Source organism: Ochotona princeps, chromosome 1 (assembly GCF_030435755.1).
Source record: "Ochotona princeps isolate mOchPri1 chromosome 1, mOchPri1.hap1, whole genome shotgun sequence".
In the NCBI taxonomy this organism is placed as follows: domain Eukaryota; kingdom Metazoa; phylum Chordata; class Mammalia; order Lagomorpha; family Ochotonidae; genus Ochotona; species Ochotona princeps.
This window is the reverse complement of record NC_080832.1, coordinates 25,153,129-25,163,800: the sequence shown is the minus strand read 5'-3', so window position 1 is coordinate 25,163,800 and position 10,672 is coordinate 25,153,129.

Here is a 10,672-nt window from a genome sequence, read left to right as displayed (position 1 = left end):
TTTTTTGGAATTGTGCAGATTCAGGGGCACGGTGTAGCAGCTTTAGCTCTGTAATGCAGTGATCCAGGGATGGTAATGGGTGTCTGCATCCCCCCAAGACATCTCCCGTGTCCTTGTGTTGGGGACCTTCCAGCTGCTTTCTTGTAGTTCATTATAAAACATATGAGAAGTTGTTATAAGCTGTAGCTGCTCCGATAGGCTGTAGAACAGGTGTACTCCCTCCTGCCGTATTTTGCATCCATCTCTTCAATCCCCTTCCCTTCCAGCCTCTCCCCAATCCTTTTTAGCGTCTAAGGAGCACCTCTGTGAAAGGGAGCATCCTTTGTAGCCTTCACAGATGGGTGAGAATGTGTCAGGCTTGTCTTTCTGCGCCTGGTTCAACACCTTTAAAAAACAGCGTTATTGAAATAATCATATATGTCATAAAATCTAGCCTTTAAAATATACAGTTCAGTGGTTTTGTAGATTCATCAAGTTTATTACCATCATTTAATTGTAAAACTTTTCATCATCACCTAAAACTACAGGGCAGAGCAGCTGGGACTCAAAGTGATGTTCATATCCAATACCAGCATCACAGGCAGTGGCTTAACTTGCAAAGCCATGATACTGAGTCTCTGTTGTAGATATTTTATCCAAATGGATTCATTCAACATGTGGTCGTTTGTGGCTGACTTCTTTGACCTAGCATGATGTTAACAGGGTTATCCACACTGCTGCATAGGTCAGTACTGTTGATGGTTCAATTGTGTTCCAGTGTGGAGACACCGCATTTTGCTAATTACAGCTCAGTCACCTATAGCTATAGAAGATGTGCGTGCCTCTGCTTCATTGTTTCCAGGCCACAGGAAAACCAGAGACTGATGACCATTGAATGATAGTTTCTAAAATCCCAATTTTAGTTATTTTTATTACAAATTTAAAAACTGATCAGCTTGTCTAATTGCTCTTTTGTTGTTGTTGTTGTTTAAAAATGTAATTATTTGAAAAAGAGAGCTGTCCCAACTTCTGGCTCACTCTCCAAGTGACTGCCACAGCCAAGGCTGAGCCAGGCAGGAACTCGGAACTCTATCTCTTTCTCCCAGCTGCGTGGCAGGGGCCAGGTACTTGGGACATCTTCTATTGCTTCCCAGAAACCCAAGCAGAGAGCTGGATGGGAAGCTAATGAGGATGCTTGATAAAGAGATATTGGTGTTATAAAATGTTAGCTTAACCATTGCACACAATGCCTGCCCCAGTTTTAATAGCCCCTTTAAAAAGTATTAAGTCTGGGGCCCAGTGCAGTAGCATAGCACCAGGATCCCATATGGGCGCCAGTTCCTGGTGGCCTTGCTTCCCATCCAGCTCCCTGCTTTTGGCCTGGAAAAACACTTGAGAATGGCCCATAGCCTTGGCACCCTGAACTCACATGGGAGACCCGCAAGAAGCTCCTGGCTCCTGGTTTCAGGTTGGTTCAGCTCCAGCCATTGCTGCTTGGGGAGTGAACCATTGGACGGAAGATCTTCCTCTCTGTCTTGCCTCCTGTATATCTGTATATCTGACTTTTCAATAACAATAAAATCTTTTTAAAAAATGATAAAGTCCAAGCTGGCATGTGGTACAGTGGGTTCAGCTGTCACCTATAGCACTGGTATTGCAAATGGGCACTGGTTCAAGTCCTGGCTATTGCACTTCCAGTTGCTCCCTGCTGATGCACCTGGGAAAGCAGCCGAGGATGGCTCAAGTGCTTGGGGCCTTGCATCCACATGGGTGATCTGGAAGAAGCTCCTGGCTCCAGGCTTTAGTCTGGCCCAGCCCTGACCATTGTGGCCATTTGGGGAGTGACCCAGTGGGTGGAAGCTCTGTCTCTCAGTCCCTTTCTCTGTAACTTTGCCTTTCAATTAAGTAAATCTTTGTACAAATCTAGGCACCAGAGCATTATAACCAGCATTTGAAATGTCTCATTTGAGTTGACAGGCGAAATTTGTCACAAGACATGCCTGTGTAGGACGTGCAGAGATGTAGTGAAGCGAGTAGCTGTTCCCGTGGCTGGTGAGCGACAGCAGGAGACCCTGCTCATACTCACTTGGTTCATTTGTCCTTCATGTTGGAAGGCTCCATGTGGGTCACAGGCAACAGAATTTTAGCTTATCTAATTGTTGTTTAAGATTTATTTATTAATTGAAATCAGAGTTACAGAGGGAAAGATCTTCTTCTGCTGGTTCATTCCCTGAATGGTTCAACAGCTAGAGCAGGGCCAGGTCAAAGCCAGGAGCCAGGGGCTTCCTCTGGGTCTCCCATGTGGGTGCAGGGGACCCTACTCTGTGGCCATCTTCTGCTTTTCATTCTTCATTAGCAGATAGGTGGGTTGGAAGTGGAATAGCTGGGACTTGAACCAGTGCCCATGTGGGAGAGTAGCATCGTACACAGCAATTTAATGTGCTGTTCCATAAGACTAGCCCCTCATCTGTGGTCTTTAACAATGCTGGAACATATGTTAAAGGAACAGGAAAGAAATAAGCTGCTGGCACTAAAATAAACCTTCACTAGAATAAAAATTGTTTCTTATTCTACAGTTACTGTAGGACAGTTTGAATTATAGATTATTGGAAAGCTTAATACAGAAAAGTCCTATAACCAAACCCTGCTTCCAGAAGCAGATAATTTAACATGTATGTACAAAAGCTTGTGGAAAATTGAACATTTTTGAGGCAAGAAGTTTTTTTTTCTTTAAATGCTTGCAGTTCTTTTTCATGGTACACATTTTCTGTGTATTTTATGAAGCTTCTTCATTCTTCAGGACTGTTAAAATGTATTTATTTATAAAAAAATAGATTATCTTGTTCATATTGTTTTTCTGAACTAATTTTTAAAATATTTTATATATTATGAACAACTTCTTGTGGCCAAATGATTGTCTACAGTTTAAAAAGGCCTTAAAAGCTTCATAGTAAATATTAAAGGTATTTTGATTAGAACCATTAAGGACTAATTAGATTTTTGTCTAAGAGGTTTTTGTCTTGTTTGTTTGTTTGTTTAATTATGTATTTGAAAGGGAGAGTCAGAGAGACCCATGCACTGATTCAGTCTGCAAATGGGCATGAAGGTTAAGGCCAGGCCAGGCCAGGCGTCCAGAACTCGAGCCCAATCTCCACGTGGGTGCCAAGGACTCAAGTACTTGGGCCATCTCCTGCCTTTTTGTAGCCACTCTGTAATGCTACATTTGGCAACAACAAATATTAAACTTTGCTAGCAATTTGCTGAAGATGAACATGATAAAGAGCAAGGAATCCTGCGTTCCCCAAAACAGCCTGAGTCTGTTGGTGGCGCTGTCTGCACCCAGTGTCATGGTGACTGCTTCAAGTCCCAGCTCCTGAGATTCCAATCCAGCTCCGGGGCTAATGTGCACCCTGGGAGCCAACAGATGATGGCTCAGGCGTAGGTACCTGAACCCTCGTGGGAAGCCCAGATTAATTTACAGGTTCCCGATTTCAGCAGGCATTTGAGGAGTGAGACAGTGGATGCAAGCTCTCTACCTCTGGATAAGACAGCGCCGTTGTGTAACCCTCAAGCACTGTTTCTCACCCCTAGTAAACAGCTTCTGAAGCAAACCCCCCATGATGACTGTATTTGAGACTGGCCTCCGTGTCTACTCTTCCTGCAGTCCCCCAGAGTCCAGCCTTGCGTCTGCGCAGCTCCGGGAGTGGGGACCAGTGGTGATTCCCCCGAAGTGCACTCCCACTCCTGGCAGCTGGGGACTGGAGCGCAGGACCAGCCTTCCAGGAAGGGCCAAGGTCGGCCTCCTCAGGAGTCCTGGGGGTGAGGGCGGGCAGAGCCTTGTCAGTGTTGTGGGTCCCCATGGCGATGGGGCTGTCCTCACCCCTCCCTGTCTCCATGCTGCACGGCTCCTGCTAACTTTTCCCTGTGCTGGCCAAAAGGAGACGGAGGTCCTGCTGCCCAACCTGTCGGCTGGTTACCTGAGGTAAAGCCCTTGGTTTCCTGGCTGCGTCCTCTTTCCCCGCCACAGGCAGCACCAGGCAGGACCTTGGGTCTGTCTTGTACAACCTGGGAGGATCTTGGCAGCTGCTTAATCAGGGTGGGGAGGCGTGATAGCCGTGCCTGTAAGGGTATGCTCTTAAACATGTGTCTTTTTAAAAAGTAAGGCTGCTGTGCCTATTAATTAACTTTGCCTTGGATGTCAGAACTGATTTCCCGATCATCCCTGTGAAAGTTGACGGCATCTGGTGCAGGTGGGTCGAGACCGTCTTAGCCTGTTCTGCAGGAACTTGATCCTGTGCTCCTCAGAATCCTCACAGATGGTGTTTGGAAATAATGCCAGTGCAATGGGAACCTTCCAGAACAGCAGCAGCAGGTTGCTTTTCCTAAATGGAGTTAAGAACCCATTCTGTGTGTTCTAGCTCGAATTCTAAAGCTTTTGACACATAAATCAGACAACACATCTAAGCAAGTGAAAGTAGCAGCTGGTATGGTATTTCCCAATGCCCCCTGCGCAGTCAGGAGTCAGATCTGTCACCTTGATTCCCATTGTTTCTTCAGAGACATAGAGGAAAGGGTGTATGGGTTCATGTTGAAATTGAGTCAGATCTGTATATGCTGTGAACTTTCAGCTTGACTGGAGTTATCTTTCCGTGTGTTTGCTGCTCTCACTCTTCGTGTGCCCCCATTCTCTTCTGCAGTCTTTGGAACCAGAGCCTCTCGGGAGGCACAGGTAAGGAATACAGTTTCCAGGAGTAAAGGAAACACATCATTACACACCTTTCTTGTGTAGATTATGTCAGCACCCTCGTGTTCCTCTGTGCCAAGCAACGATGTCTGGTTTTGAGTTTTTGCAGCCACTTTGTCTGCTGTAAGGGAGCAGGACCAGGCTAGCTTGCATCTCTCCAGTTTATCACCAGTCAGCTGGTGGAAACAGAGCTCACCAATCCCTCATCCAGAAAAGGAGGTAGCTCAGTGTGTGGACCGGTGACTGCCAGGCCAGCTCGTCCCTGCACCTGGCTTTTGTTGTTCCCAGGAAAAATTCCAACTCTTTTCTGTCTCTTCTGACACATTTGCTCAACTCAGCCCTTGACATCCGATCACTGGAATGCTGGGATTTCTCCCTACCAGGAGCCAGTGTTCCAGAGGCTACCAAATGGATGTCCTAGAATTTAACTTGATTTTGACTCTGTCAGACCCCAAAGGTGAGGGGCTCATTTCCTCGCTGTAACTTGTGTTGCTGATTTACAGGCTATAAATCTGGCTTCGCGGCCCCCTCCTCCTTGTATTTGATTCACCTGCTATAGCAACTCACAGAACTCAGGGAAGCACTTTACTAGAAAGGACATGTTCAGGTTCCAATGCAGTGGTGTTACAGGTAAAGCCGCCACCTGCAATGCCAGCTTCCCATGCAGGCACCAGTTTGCATTCTGGCTGATCCGCTTCCCATCCAGCTCCCGCATAATGGGTTGGGAAAAGCAGCACAAGGTAGCCCAAGTACTTGGACCCCTGCTATCCATATGTGGAGAACTAGAAGAAGCTTTTGCTGCTGCTGGCTTTGGCCTGGCCCAGCCTTGACCATTGCGGCCAGAAGGGGAGTGGACCAGCAGGTGGAAGATCTCTGTTGCTGTCTCTCCATCTTGCTCTGTAATTTTTACTCTCAAATAAATAAATAAACATGATCAAGGTCACAGATGACTAGGCAGGTGCCGAGATGCATAGGGACAGGTGTGTAAGAAGAGGTGCTAAGCGCCCACGCCCTGCCCAGGTGCATCATGGTACCTGCTACGCAGACACCTCTGGAACCTGTTCTTTGGGTTCTTGTAATGTAGGCATGACTGATTGTATCATTGGCCATTGGTGATCAACTCAACTTTCATTCCTTCTCTCTTGCCTGGAGCTTTAGGTGGGGTTAGAGTTGAATGTTCCAATCCACTAATCACATGGTTGGATCCCCTGGCACCAACCTCTATAATTAGAGCAAAAGATGTTCTGTTACTCAGGAAATTCCAAGGGACTTGGGGGTTCTGGGTCAGGAACTAAAGTCAAAGATCAAATGTTAGGGGGGAAAAAAGATTCTCATAGCACCTTTTCTACAAAAGTCTTACGAGTTCTGTGTTCTGTGTCAAAAACAAGGACAGCGACCAACCTTTATGTCTCTCTCTCTGTGTCTTTTTTTTCTTATCACAATCTCATGGGTTGTCACAACAGGCTTTTTTGTTGTTGTTGCTAATTGTGGAAGTTCCAGTTCAATTGCCCAAGTTCCTCATTGATCTGCTGGTAGTGAGCAAGTCAGCCACCCAGCAGAAATTGTACTTCCAAATAAGTCCATAGCAGTATCACACACACTTAAAGTTCCACTCACACTATAGGAAAAATCCAGTGAAATTGTTAAACTTGACAGTCAATTACTGCCTGTGTCAGTCTGGAAGATTTTTTTAAAGATTTTTTATTTATTTTTATTGCAAAGTCAGATATACAGAGTGGAGGAGAGATAGAAAGATTTTCCATGTGATTATTCACTCCCCAAGTGACTACAACAGCCAGAGCTGAGCCAATCCGAAGCCAGCAGACTGGAGCTTCCTCCAGGCCTTCCATTGGGTACAGGAACCCAAAGCTTTGGGCCGTCCTCAACTGCTTTCCCAGGCCACAAGCAGGGAGCTAGATGGGAAGTGGAGCCACCATTATTAGAACCAGTGCCCATATGGGATCCTGGCGTGCTCAAGGTGAGGACTTTAGCCACTGGGCCACCACACTGGGCCCGAAAGATTTTTCAAAAAATGTTTATTTATGTTCATCTACTTCTAAGTAGTTAGGATGTGGCTTGGGACACCCATATCCTGTATGGGAGAACCTGAGTTCAAATTCTGACTCCAGTTCCAATTTCAGGTGTGTCCTGGAGGGCAGCAGTGGTGGACCAAGCACTAAGATCCCCATAACCTGTATGGGAGGCCTGGATGGAGATCTGGGTTCCTGCCTTCAGCCGGGCCCAGTCTGGCCAGTCATTAGGAGAGTAAGCCAGCACCTGGAAAATCTTGGTCAGTCTGTGTCTCTCTCTGACATTTTGCCTTTGAAATACATTTTTAAAAAATTTTAGTGAGGGCATGCTGTTTTTGATATTATACCACCCAAGCACTCTCACTTCCATTTTGGCTACCCTCCCTGGGTGGGAATGACTGTCCATTCTATGAGCTGAGGAAGTACCGAGGATGCTGACATGGGAGAAATCCTCCAAAACCAGCAGGGAGAGGAGGCCCTTGTTCTCAAAGTCTGGGAGGAACTGAGTCCTGTCCCCAACCCCTTTCATGAGCTTAGAGTTCAATGCTGCCAAGTCAAGCATTGGGGTGACGACGCCTGAGCTGACCAGGGGACTGTGAGAGTTCCAGGACTCCAGACTCACAGAAACTGGGGGGCAATCAAGGGTTTGCTATTTTTAGGTCCCCAGAGTTTGGGGAATCTTTGTTACATGGCATGAAATGAAGCCCTCTGCTGGCCACCTTAGATGCACATGCTGTGATGGGCTGTGTTCAACAGTGAGCGAGGGGAACTGTTGTGCGTCTCTTCCCCCTCTTGGAGGAAATTCAGCATGCCCATCAGCATAGAAAGGTTTCCAAAACATCCCACAAAAAAAGAAATGTAGTTCATTTTGTGCATTTGTTTTCCAACACTCTTGAATCACAGAGCCTGTTTGCTGGAGACATGCCTGTTACTATCTTGTGTAATTATTCTTCGGAGAATCAAAGTGCTAGGCTAAGAGAAGTGATTCTGTGAAAGAAGTCGGGATTGCCAGCCTGCCATTTCTTCCCGGTTTGAACACGTGGGCTTAGCTAGTTAGTGGGCATTGTCTCATGAAAAACATGAGTGTGGGAATGTATGTGCACGTGCTGTGCCCGCATGGGAGTCCACCGGCAGAGACAGGGACTTGCTGCCGTGTTCAGCTCATTGTGTAACTCGGTATTCCCTCAACACAGAGGGTAATAACTCTGAGAACTTGCTAAATCAGAATGTTGGATGCTAGAAGGTTTTCATAGAACAGCAGCTGAGCATCTTAAGAAATGAAAGATTTGTTTTGGTTTAGGGCTCATTCAGAAGGAGGTATTATTTCCCACAATGCTGTGAAGTTTTAATCTGAGCAACACATTATTATCATGTCGTTTGCCAAGACACATTACTGTCTTGCTTTCTTCATGAGGAAACTGAGCTCAGATACCAATTTATAAAGCTTAGGTTTGGGGGGATCAGAGCAGGGGATCCAAATGTGGTGCTCGCGGTGCCATTCTGCACCCACCCCGTAAACCTTGTTTCTTTCCTTTCCTTCTTCCCTTCCACCCTTCCAGGACTTGTCCGTTTAAAAGGCAGAGTTACAAAGAGAGGGCAAAAGATCTTTTATCTGTTGGTTCACTCCCCAGTTGGCCACAATAACCAAGTCTAAGGCATGCTGAATCCAGGAACCTAGAGTTCCATTTGGATCCCCCACGTCTGTGGCAAGGGCCCAAGCACCAGGGCCATCTTCTGCTCTTTCCCAGGACATTAGCGGGACGCTGGATCAGAAGTGGAGCAGCTGAGATTTGAACCTGTACTCCATATGTGATGCCCATGTTGCAGGCAGTAGTTTAACCAACTTCTCCATCAGCCTCATCCTTGATTTTATTTTTGCCCTGAGGCCACTTACTGAGACGCTTGCCCTCTAGAGATGCTCTGATCGACAGTCTTCATTTATACTCATTTTAACCTCGAACTCAGCTGACCTTTCATGGGCCACGTTGATCTTACTGGACTTCATCATGTGTTGTCAAGAAGTCAGTCAGCACTTTGCACATCCTAGCTTGGAATCTCTCTAGGAAAGTCTCTGACTCATGTTCTGTCATCCTTATTCGTGGTAATGGAGGCAGAGGTGTTCCTGAACTTTCCACTGCTGCAGGACACAGAGCACCTTGCTCCTGGACTCTGCTAGGCAGTCTCCTCATCACCCTGTCAGTTTGTGTTTCTGCTCAGTTCCAACCACACTGCCATATTTTAAGTGGTGTTGCAGCGAAAATTTACTTCCAGGTACAATTTTTTGTGTGTGTGATTGCTGACATTTAAAAAAGCACCCCATAATTAAGTGGCTTTAAAGCATAACTAGTCATTCTCTTGATCCTGAATCCCAGCTGGGTCCATCTGGACAGATGTTCTTCTCTGTGTGTTGCTTCCTGGAGTCATCCCTTTCTCATTGCCCTGGAGGGCCATCTTTGTCACAAAAGGTCCATATATAAAACATGTATTTATGTTTATACATACATGGGTCTATTTACAGGCTCATTGATCCTTTCCCTTGCTTTGTCTATTCTTGTGCCAATGTCTCATGCTCTTTAGAACAAAGTTTGCTTACTAACTTATTGCTATTTCAAAGACAGAGTAACAGAGAGATCACCATTCCAGTGGCTCATTCTTCAAATGCATGAACCAACCAGGGATGGGTCAGGTGACGATCAGGAGTAAGGAACTACATCCAGGTGTCCCACGTGGGTTTCAGGACCCCAAGCACTTGAGCCATCACCCGCTGCCTCTCAGGGCACACATTAGCAAGAAGCTGGGTCAGAGACAGAAGCAGGACTCAACTCCAGGCGCTCCGTCATGGGCTGCAGGCAGGCTGCACAGTAACTTCACCGTCCGTGCTACAAGGCTCACCTCCTCACTCCTATTTATAGTTTTTCTTTGCATCTTTTGTGTGTGTGTCTACTCTTCTACTCTTATTTACATAGTGTTTGTTTTGTTTTGCAGTGTGTGTGTGTGTGTGTGTGTTTAAAAGCCTGTACTATTCTTTCTAGAATCCCCAGTAGACTTGGATGTCAGGGCAATCCTGACTTCACAATAGAACTTGGGAATCATTCCCACACTTTCTATTCTTTGAGAGAGTTCACATACACTTAGTGTGATTTCATACTTAGGTGCTGCGTAGATACAGAAATTGGTTCTAGGAGACAATGCTGCCACAATAGCATTGAGAGCTGAGGCCTTCATTGCAACAGATCTTGGGAACTGAGTCCTGCCAACAGCCATGTGAGTGAGTTCCAGGCCTTCAGGCCAGACTGCAGTGCTGGCTGACACCTTGACTGTAGCCTCATAAGAGACCTTGACACAAAGCAGCCTGTTACGGACAGACGTGTAACCTCTCCAGACCCATGTGTTCAAGTCCTAGCCCCCACCACCCACTGTGTGCCTATTTTTGAGGAAAGGGGCCTAAAAGGGGGCACTACGGATCGAGATCAAAAGGGTAGAGTCCTAATCTAAGCTAAGGCTGGCATGAAAAGAAACAGGTGCCAGAAATTGTCCTCTCGGCTTGCCCGTAGGAGAAAGCTATGTGAGAGCAGAGCAAGGAGGCAGCCCCTGCCAGCCAGGAGAATCCTCATCAGAAACCAACAGGGCCAGATCATCGCTGGAAAGGAGGGCTGCTGGCTAGACAGGGACCAGGGACCATCCCCGCTGCAGGGGGACAAGGAGCTCCAAGCCTTGGCTTCTGTGCGCCATGCTGATCTCATGGGCCAGTCCTTGTAATCAAGGCTTTTTTTATACTGTTGCAACTGAACCGTGTAATGAGAATTCTATAACGTGTGGAGGGGGGTAAAGTTTCAAGTGTTTTCTGTTGAGTCTCAATTAGAACCGTTATCCAATTCATCAGTGAAAATCAGTCTTTTCTGGGGGCCATCAGGGGCAC